The 9,412-nt window shown below is 38.5% G+C and overlaps 1 long non-coding RNA gene across 1 annotated transcript; it reads right to left on the bottom strand.

The window, feature by feature from the left end:
• Positions 1 to 2,149: 2,149 nt before the first annotated feature.
• On the bottom strand, positions 2,150 to 2,811 carry LOC123155857 (uncharacterized). The gene is made up of 2 exons (XR_006477647.1): positions 2,611 to 2,811; positions 2,150 to 2,530 (listed from the first exon to the last, which is right to left on the bottom strand). It is a non-coding gene; the product is annotated as an uncharacterized lncRNA (long non-coding RNA).
• Between the last annotated feature and the right edge of the window lie 6,601 nt (positions 2,812 to 9,412).

Genomic DNA, 9,412 nt, shown 5'->3' with positions numbered 1-9,412 from the left:
TTATGCAAGAGTCAATAATGTTCTTCTCTATTCTGTTTTTATTTTTCTCAAGCATCATGTGGTGGGGAAAGATCCAGGCACATCTATCCAGTTGGATGTAGGTGATCATGAATTATTATTGTTGACATTACCCTCAAGGTAAATAAGTTGAGAGGTGGAGCTATAAGCTCCCATCTTCCTATGTGTTTTACTGAAACTTTTGCTCCATAAGTACGACATGAGTGTCAGCAATCACAGAAGATTAAATGATAGTTGAGTATGTGAACTTGCTAAACAAATCTCTTACATAGACTGGAAATTTAAGTTTTCAATGAATGAGATCACAGTTTGTTAGTTTTCAATGAGCAATACTAGAAAAACCCCCATTCGCCCCGGTTTGTGAGGGCCATTTGTCCCAGTTCCCAAATCAGGACTAAAGGATCGTTACTAAAGCCCTGTCCCTTTAGTACCGGTTCGCCCAGGAACCGGGACAGATGGAGCTCCACGTGGCCGCTGCCGCTTGCCCAGGCAGGGGGGGCCTTTTGTCCCGGTTGGTGCCACCAACCGGGACCAAAAGGCTTCCACGCGTCAGCATTTCAGGGGCTGGGTTTTTTGTTTTTTTTCTGAAGGGGGGGGTGGTTGGCGGGTTTTGTAGAGTTAATTTAGGGGTTTCATATATTGTGTTAGCTAGCTAATAGAGAGAAGTGTCTTCTCTTATCTTCGTGCTTGGTCGACGCTACGTATAGAGAGGACTCGACACGCTAGCTAGCTAGTAAGCAAATGAAGTAAACTATTAAGTACAGAAGATCGTCATGAGCATATACAGAGAGAAGTGATTGACCTCTCCTTCTCCGAGAGATTGGTCGAACAACAAGTTTTTGTATATCTTACCAACGGTACTGGCCATATATATATGACAAATTTTATCTACAAGCACCGGTAGTTATCACCTAGCTAGCTGCACTCCACGTGTCCTCCCCCTCCCTCAACCGGGTCGACGAGTAGGTTAACGGGTGCTACGTAATCTGATAGGCACCAACTTCAGTTTTTACATTAAAATAATCTGGCAGCTAATGACGCGCTGGTTCAACTACCTCCTAAATTATTGGCCACGGTGTCCAGAAAATCTTGGTTACGTACAACAACTTGTCTATGAGATATAAGGATGCGAACGAGATGCTGATTATTCTTGTTAGGTGGAGGGAAATTTTCTAGTCAGAGTTGTTTTCGTTAAATAGGCAACGTTGGAACATTATCTTTTCTAGATTTTCTACACAATATAGTAAAGAATATAATACTTTTAAACACTTCGAGTATACTCATGTATGCTTGTAGTATGGAGTTTTCCAACATACATATAATTATTGGAGTATGGAGTATGTATTGACAAACTTTGCGTGAAATATCTTAGCGTATAAAATAGTACCCCAAAAGGTAGTATTGTGTAAGTAGTATACTCTTTTTTGTTGTATGGTGTGTACATACTACTCTCTTTTTTCTTGGTAAGTGTACATAATATTCTAGTTTGTATGGAAGTATACATACTGCTCTTAGTTGTAATATGGAGTATATGTGTATTTTCTGTTGAAACTGGGGTATATAATTTTTTAATTCTGAAAATACCATATAACTTTTTTGAATTAAATATTGAGTAGTATATTCATCCAAAAAAGAGTATATCCAGAAAGTGGCACAGAATATATGTAAAAAGAGCGTAGAATGGGTTTAAAAAGAATGTGGTGCCATTTTTTAGAGTATAGAGTATATAGTATGCGCTCAAAGGAGTATATAGAGTGGAGTAATATTTTTAGAACGTAGGGAGTGTATAGTATGTAAAAAAAGTATGGAGTACTTTCCTTTCAAGGAAGTATGGAGTATATTGTACTACAAACAAATGTATAATACAAATTATGGAATATATCTTAAATGGCGTATGTATGCTGCTGGCCGATCTCCATCAAGTAAATTCAAGGCAGGCTTTACGTACCAACTCGTAAGTACTAGTATATATGTGTATCTCTATATATAAAATGTATGGGGTATACATATAGTATGTAGTATATAGTATTTTATACACAGAGTAGTAGTATGTAGTATCAAAAAAATGAGGATGGATCCTGTGTATCAAAAAATAAACTTCTTCGTTGATAAATTCATGAACTCCAGTCTGTGATTGATCCTCAAATATTGCCTAGGTGGATGTGGATGAGAGACCCAAAAACTATACATCGTTCTTTGGTAGGAATGTAACCGTAGATTTCTCTCAAGTGCAAAAGAATATCACGCATCATACAACCGCCATTATTGGATCTAGCAGTTCGTGAGCATGGGTCGTGCACGCGGGCGCCGCTACCGTCGACGGCGATCGACAACGTTGCAGGGTTTGGCTCGTCATCATCGTTGATGGCAGTGAGTAATGTCGCATGTTCAGGAACAACATTGGTTGCCGTCTCCGTCGCCGTACAGTCACCCGTAAGTCGCCGACGAACATCGATCAACTTTGTGCATGTCGTGTCGCTTCAACGCACTACTCCCTGCCGTTGCTCGTAACCTGTTGATCCACATGAAGCAATAGACATGAGAGTTGAAAGAGAAAGCGACGGAGCATGGAAGCATGCAGCTCATGTTCACCTTGACTTGCGTGGTACTCAGGACGACGTCGGCCAGCCGTGGTTTTACTGCCTCAGATGTGGCATAAGAATAATCATGACGACGCTTCGCCGTCCAGCCAGTGAGAGTCACGGCGACGACGCCGATCCGCTGTCTCCAGTCGTTGAGGGAAGTATGGCCGGGCAAAATGGTAGGGGGAGAAAATAGAACAGTTTTGGTTAGTAGCCGGATAAGAACGACGAATAGATAGATGCATTCAAATTCTTGGATAAGCGATGGCCACCAATACGCCGTGGATAGGCACCAATTAAACAAAAAATAATTAGTAATAACACCAAACGGGTCGTGTGGAACCTAGACCGTTAAAATTCTGTAGCATTCTAAGAAAAAAAACTCAGATCTAAGCACGGAAGATCGACGGTGGATTCTTAGGTGGTAGTTACCACTAGGTGGTAGTATCTATTTTCCCTATATATATATATATATATATATATATATATATATATATATATATATATATATATATATATATATATATATATATATATGAACTCTTACAATATCCTAACATATGAACTCAACTTCCACATGCATTGTGGTATTCTCCGGATTTATTGATGACGTCGTCAAGAAAGAATCCAACCAATTCCTCTTGAATTGCTCGCATGCGATCTTGTGGTAGGAGTTCATTCCGCATCTCCCACACCTAATTTGAATAAGGGGGTCAATACATATATATGAATGAAATTCAACAGAAATGATGGTAATAAAATAAACTTGTGATTTTGCTTACGCAATTCATATTGTCTTTTAGAGTAGCCCCACCTATTCTTGGTCGTCGCGTTGTAGATGAACTCGCAGACGTAGTATCCATAATAATTATTTCCGGCTTCCTGCCACAAGCACTTTACGAGAATTAGAGGTCTATCAAACTGATAATCAAGCATTATAAATGGCAATGATTAAAGTAGCTAGAATCAATGGGAGATGCACGGAACTAGCTAGCTAGTAGTACTTACTTTCAGGTATTTCCATCGCAGATCCCACGGCAGTCCCGAAACTTGTGCGGTGAATACATTCCAAATCCTGCGAGACAAAGAAAACAATTAATTGATATCATGAAATGAACAAAGTTGCCGATATGGTGCGATAATGATCAATTCAACTTACTTCTCGAGCATTTTAAACATGTCTACATAGTCCTCGGGATCTTTTCGTCTCGAGTCTAAGACGTTTACTAGTCCCTGCTCAAGCTTAATCTCTAGGAGAATATAGTGGAAACTGCGCACGCATGCATAACTGCTACGTCTTGAGTTTGCGTTGGTTTTCCTCGAAGAGGAGAGGGTGATGCAGCAAGTGTAGCGTAAGTATTTTCCTCAGTTTTGAGAGCCAAGGTATCAATCCAGTAGGAGGCTCCTCAAAAATCCCACGCAGCTACACAAACAAACTGAGAACTCACAACCAACGCAATAAAGGGGTTGTCAATCCCTTCACGACCACTTGCGAAAGTGAGATCTAATAAAGAAAGTATGATAAGATAAATATATTTTTGGTATTTTATAATATAGATGCAAAAAGTAAAGATGCAAATAGAAGTAGATTGAAACCAAATATGATAAGAGATAGACCCAGGGGCCATAGGTTTCACTAGAGGCTTCTCTCAAGATAGCATAAGTATTATGGTGGGTGTACAAATTACTGTCGAGCAATTGATAGAAAAGCGCATAGTTATGAAATTATCTAGGCATGATCATGTATATAGACATCACGTCCATAACAAGTAAACCGACTCCTGCCTGCATCTACTACTATTACTCCACACATCGACCGACTCCTGCCTGCATCTAGAGTATTAAGTTCATAAGAATAGAGTAACGCATTAAGCAAGATGACATGATGTAGAGGGATAAACTCATGCAATATGATATAAACCCCATCTTGTTATCCTCGATGGCAACAATATAATACGTGCCTTGCAACCCTTTCTGTCACTGGATAAGGACACCGCAAGATTGGACCCAAAGCTAAGCACTTCTCCCATGGCAGGAAAAACCAATCTAGTAGGCCAAACCAAACTGATAATTCGAAGAGACTTGCAAAGATAACTCAATCATACATAAAAGAATTCAGAGAAGATTCAAATATTATTCATAGATAAACTTGATCATAAACCCACAATTCATCGGATCTCGACAAACACACCGCAAAAAGAGTTTACATCGAATAGATCTCCACAAGAGAGGGGAAGAACATTGTATTGAGATCCAAAAACAGAGAAGAAGCCATCTAGCTAATAAGTATGGACCCGTAGGTCTGTGGTAAACTACTCACAACTCATTGGAGGGGCAAGGATGTTGATGTAGAAGCCCTCGGTGGTCAATTCCCCCTCCGGCAGAGTGCCGGCGAAGGCTCCAAGATGAGATCTCGCGGATACAGAAGATTACGGCGGTGGAAATTGTGTTTCGTGGTGCTTCTGGATGTTTTCGGGGTACGTAGGTATATATAGGAGAAAGAAGTACGTCGGTGGCCGCCCGAGGGGCCCACGAGACAGGGGCACGCCCTATAGGGGGGGGGCCTCCTATCTTGTGGCTTCCTCGGCAGCTTCTTGACTTGCACTCCAAGCTCTCCGGATCACGTTCATTCCAAAAATCACGCTCCCGAAGGTTTCATTCCGTTTGGACTGCGTTTGATATTCCTATCTTCGAAATACTGAAATAGGCAAAAAACAGCAATATGGGCTGGGCCTCCGATTAGTAGGTTAGTCCCAAAAATGATATAAATGTGTAAAATAAAGCCCATAAACGTCCAAAAGGGGTAATATAATAGCATGGAACAATCAAAAATTATAGATACGTTGGAGACGTATCAAGCATCCCCAAGCTTAATTCCTGCTCGTCCTCAAGTAGGTAAATGATAAAAAGAGAATTTTTGATGTGTAATGCTACCTAGCATAATTAATAATGTAATTTTGTTTATTGTGGCATGAATGTTCAGATCCAAATGAATACAAAATAAAAGTTCATATTGATAAAAGAAATAGTAATACTTCAAGCATACTAATCAAAGTAATCATGTCTTCTCAAAATAACATGGCTAAAGAATGTCATCCCTACAAAATCATGTAGTCTGGCTGTTGCTCTATCTTCAGCACACAAAGTATTTAATCATGCACAACCTCGATGACAAGCCAAGCAATTGTTTCATACTTTAATAATCTCAAACTTTTTCAACTTTCATGCAACACATGAGCGTGAGCCATGGACATAGCACTATATGTGGAATAGAATGGTGGTTGTGGAGAAGACAAAAAAGGAGAAGATAGTCTCACATCAACTAGGCGTATCAACGGGTTATGGAGATGCCCATTAATAGATATCAATGTGAGTGAGTAGGGATTGCCATGCAACGGATGCACTAGAGCTATAAATATATGAAAGCTCAACAAAAGAAACTAAGTGGTTGAGCATCCAACTCGCTTGCTCATGAAGACCTAGGGCACTTTTGAGGAAGCCCATCATTGGAATATACAAGCCAAGTTCTATAATGAAAAATTCCCAGTAGTATATGAAAGTGCCAACATATGAGACTCTCTATCATGAAGATCATGGTGCTACTTTGAAGCACAAGTGTGGGAAAAGAGATAGTAGCATTGTCCCTTCTCTCTTGTTCTCTCATTGTATTTTTTTTCTTTTTCCGTTTTTCTTTTTCTCTTTTTTTTTCTTTTCTTTGGCCATTTTTTTTTCTTTTTGGCTTTTTTTTCTTTTTGTAAAGTCCGAAGTCTCATCCCGACTTGTGAGGGAATCATAGCCTTCATCATCCTTTCCTCACAAGGACAATGCTCTAATAATGAAGATCATCACACTTTTATGGATTTACAACCCAAAACTAGAACAAGATATGACTCTATATGAATGCCTCCGGCGGTGTACCGGGATATGCAATGAATCAAGAGCGACATGTATGAAAATTATGAAGGTGGCCTTGCCACAAATACGATGTCAACTACATCATCATGCAAAAAAGCAATATGACAAAAGTAATGTGTGTCATATGAACGGAACGGTGGAAAGTTGCATGGCAATATATCTCAGAATGGCTATGGAAATGCCATAATAGGTAGGTATGGTGGCTATTTTGAGGACGGAGTATGGTGGGTGTATGGTACCGGCGAAAGTTGTGCGGCACAAGAGAGCTGGCAATGGTGGAAGGGTGAAAGGGTGCGTAAAATCCATGGACTCAACATTAATCAAGAAAACTCATGTACTTATTGCAAAAATTTAGAAGTCGTCAAAAACCAAAGCACTACGCGCATGCTCCTAGGGGGATAGATTGGTAGGAAAAGACCATCGCTCGTCCCCGACCGCCACTCATAAGGAAGACAATCAATAAATAAAATTGTGCTCCAACTTCATCACAAAGCGGTTCACCATACATGCATGCTACGGGAATCACAAACTTCAAAACAAGCATTCTTTAAATTCATAATCACCCAACTAGCATAACTTTAATATTGCTACCTCCATATCTCAAAACAATTATCAAGCATCAAATTGATCATAGCATCCAATTCACTTTCTATGATAGTTTTTATAATACCCAACTTGGATGCTCATCATTCTAGGACCAACTTTATGATCATAGCAAAAACCATGCTGTTCTAAAAGACTCTCAAAATAATATAAGTGAAGCATGAGAGACTAGCAATTTCTTCAAAATTAAGACACCACCGTGCTCTAAAAGATATAAGTGAAGCACTAGAGCAAAAACTATCAAGCTCAAAAGATATAAATGAAGCACATAGAGTATTCTAGCAAATTCTAATCAAATAGGCTTCTCCCAAAAGGTGTGTACAGCAAGGATGATTGTGGAAAACTAAAAAGCAAAGAATAATATAATACACGACGCTCCAAGCAAAACACATATCATGTAGGGAATAAAAATATAGCTCCAAGTAAAGTTACCAATGAACGAAGACGAAAGAGGGGATGCCTTCCCGGGGCATCCCCGAGCTTAGGCTCTTGGCTATCCTTGAATATCTTGGGGTGCCATGGGCATCCCCAAGCTTAGGCTCTTGCCACCCTTTATTCCATAGTCCATAAAAGCTTTACCCAAAACTTGAAAACTTCACAACACAAAACTCAACAGGAAATCTTATAAGCTCCGTTAGTGAAAGAAAAAAAATCACCACATAAGGTACTGCAATTAACTCCTTCTTTATTTATTTTGGTGTTAAACCTACTGTATTCCAACTTCCTTATGGTTTATAAACTAATTTACTAGCCATAGATGCATTGAAATAAGCAAACAACACACGAAAAACAGAATCTGTCAAAAACAGAACAGTCTGTAGCAATCTGTAACTAACGCAAACTTCTAGAACTCTAAAAATCCTACTAAAATAGGAAGTACTGTAAAATTTGTCTATTGATCAGCAGCAAAAATAATCAATGCAAAAGCACGTTTATGTGATTTATTGAATTTTTTCTTGTGAGCGCAAAGTTTCTGTTTTTCAGCAGAATCAAATCAATTATCATCATAGTTTATCCTATAGGTTCTACTTGGCACAAACACTAATTAAAAGATAAAAACACATCTAAACAGAAGTTAGATGCAATATTAATTACTAAACAGGAGCAAAAACAAAAAACATAAAGAAAATTGGGTTGCCTCCCAACTAGCGCTATCGTTTAACGCCCCTAGCTAGGCATAAAAGCGAATATAGGTCTAACGAGTGCCATCTTTGGCACTAAATTCATAAGTAGCACGGATGATAGATTCATAAGGTAATTTGACTTTCTTTCTTGGAAAGTGCTCCATGCCTTTCTTTAAGGGAAATTGGAATCTAATATTTCCTTCCTTCATATCAATAATCGCAGCAATCATTCTAAGGAAAGGTCTACCAAGAATAATATGGCAAGAAAGATTGCAATCTATATCAAGAACGATAAAATCTACGGGCACCAAATTTCTATTTGCAACAATAAGAACATCATCCTCCCCATAGGCTTTTTAATGGTGGAATCCGCAAGGTGCAGATTTAAAGAGCAATCATCAAGATCATGGAAACATAGAATATCACATAAAGTTTTCAGAATCGTGGAAACACTAGCACCCAAATCACACAAAGCAAAACACTCATAATCTTTAATTCTAATCTTTATAGTAGGTTCCCACTCATCACTAAGTTTTCTAGGTATAGAAACTTCCAAATTAAGTTTTTCATCATAAGATTGCATCAAGGCATCAACAATATGTTTGGTAAAAGCTTTATTTTGACTATAAGCATGAGGAGAATTAACAACAGATTGCAACAAGGAAATACAACCTTTTAAAGAGAAATTATCATAGTCAAATTCCTTGAAATCCGAGATAGTGGGTTCAATATTATTAGAAGTTGAGGATTCTCCAATCTTACTTTTACCAAATTTAGCATTAAGATCTAATGACTCCGAATTCTTGGGACGCTTTCTAGGCAAAGTTGATTCATCATCAGTCCCATAATCATCAAAATTCATATTGCAAAACATAGATCTAATCGAAGACGCATTAATAACTTTAAGATCCTCATCATTATTTTCATGGAAACTAGAAGAACATGCTTTTATAAAGCTTTCTTTTTTAGCACGCAATCTAGCGGTTCTTTCCTTACACTCATCAATGGAAATTCTCATTACTTTGAGGGACTCATTGATATCATGATTAGGAGGAGAAGGTCTAAGTTTAAGAGAATCAACATCAAGCGAAAGTCTATCAACTTTCCTAGCCAAATTATCAACTTTGAGCAATTTTTCTTCAAGCAAAGATTAAAATTCTTTTGAGAAAT

The sequence above is a fragment of the Triticum aestivum genome, chromosome 7B, assembly GCF_018294505.1.
Source record: "Triticum aestivum cultivar Chinese Spring chromosome 7B, IWGSC CS RefSeq v2.1, whole genome shotgun sequence".
Classification (NCBI taxonomy): domain Eukaryota; kingdom Viridiplantae; phylum Streptophyta; class Magnoliopsida; order Poales; family Poaceae; genus Triticum; species Triticum aestivum.
The sequence above is the reverse complement of the archived record's forward strand: the minus strand, read 5'-3'. Positions and strand labels throughout refer to the sequence as shown.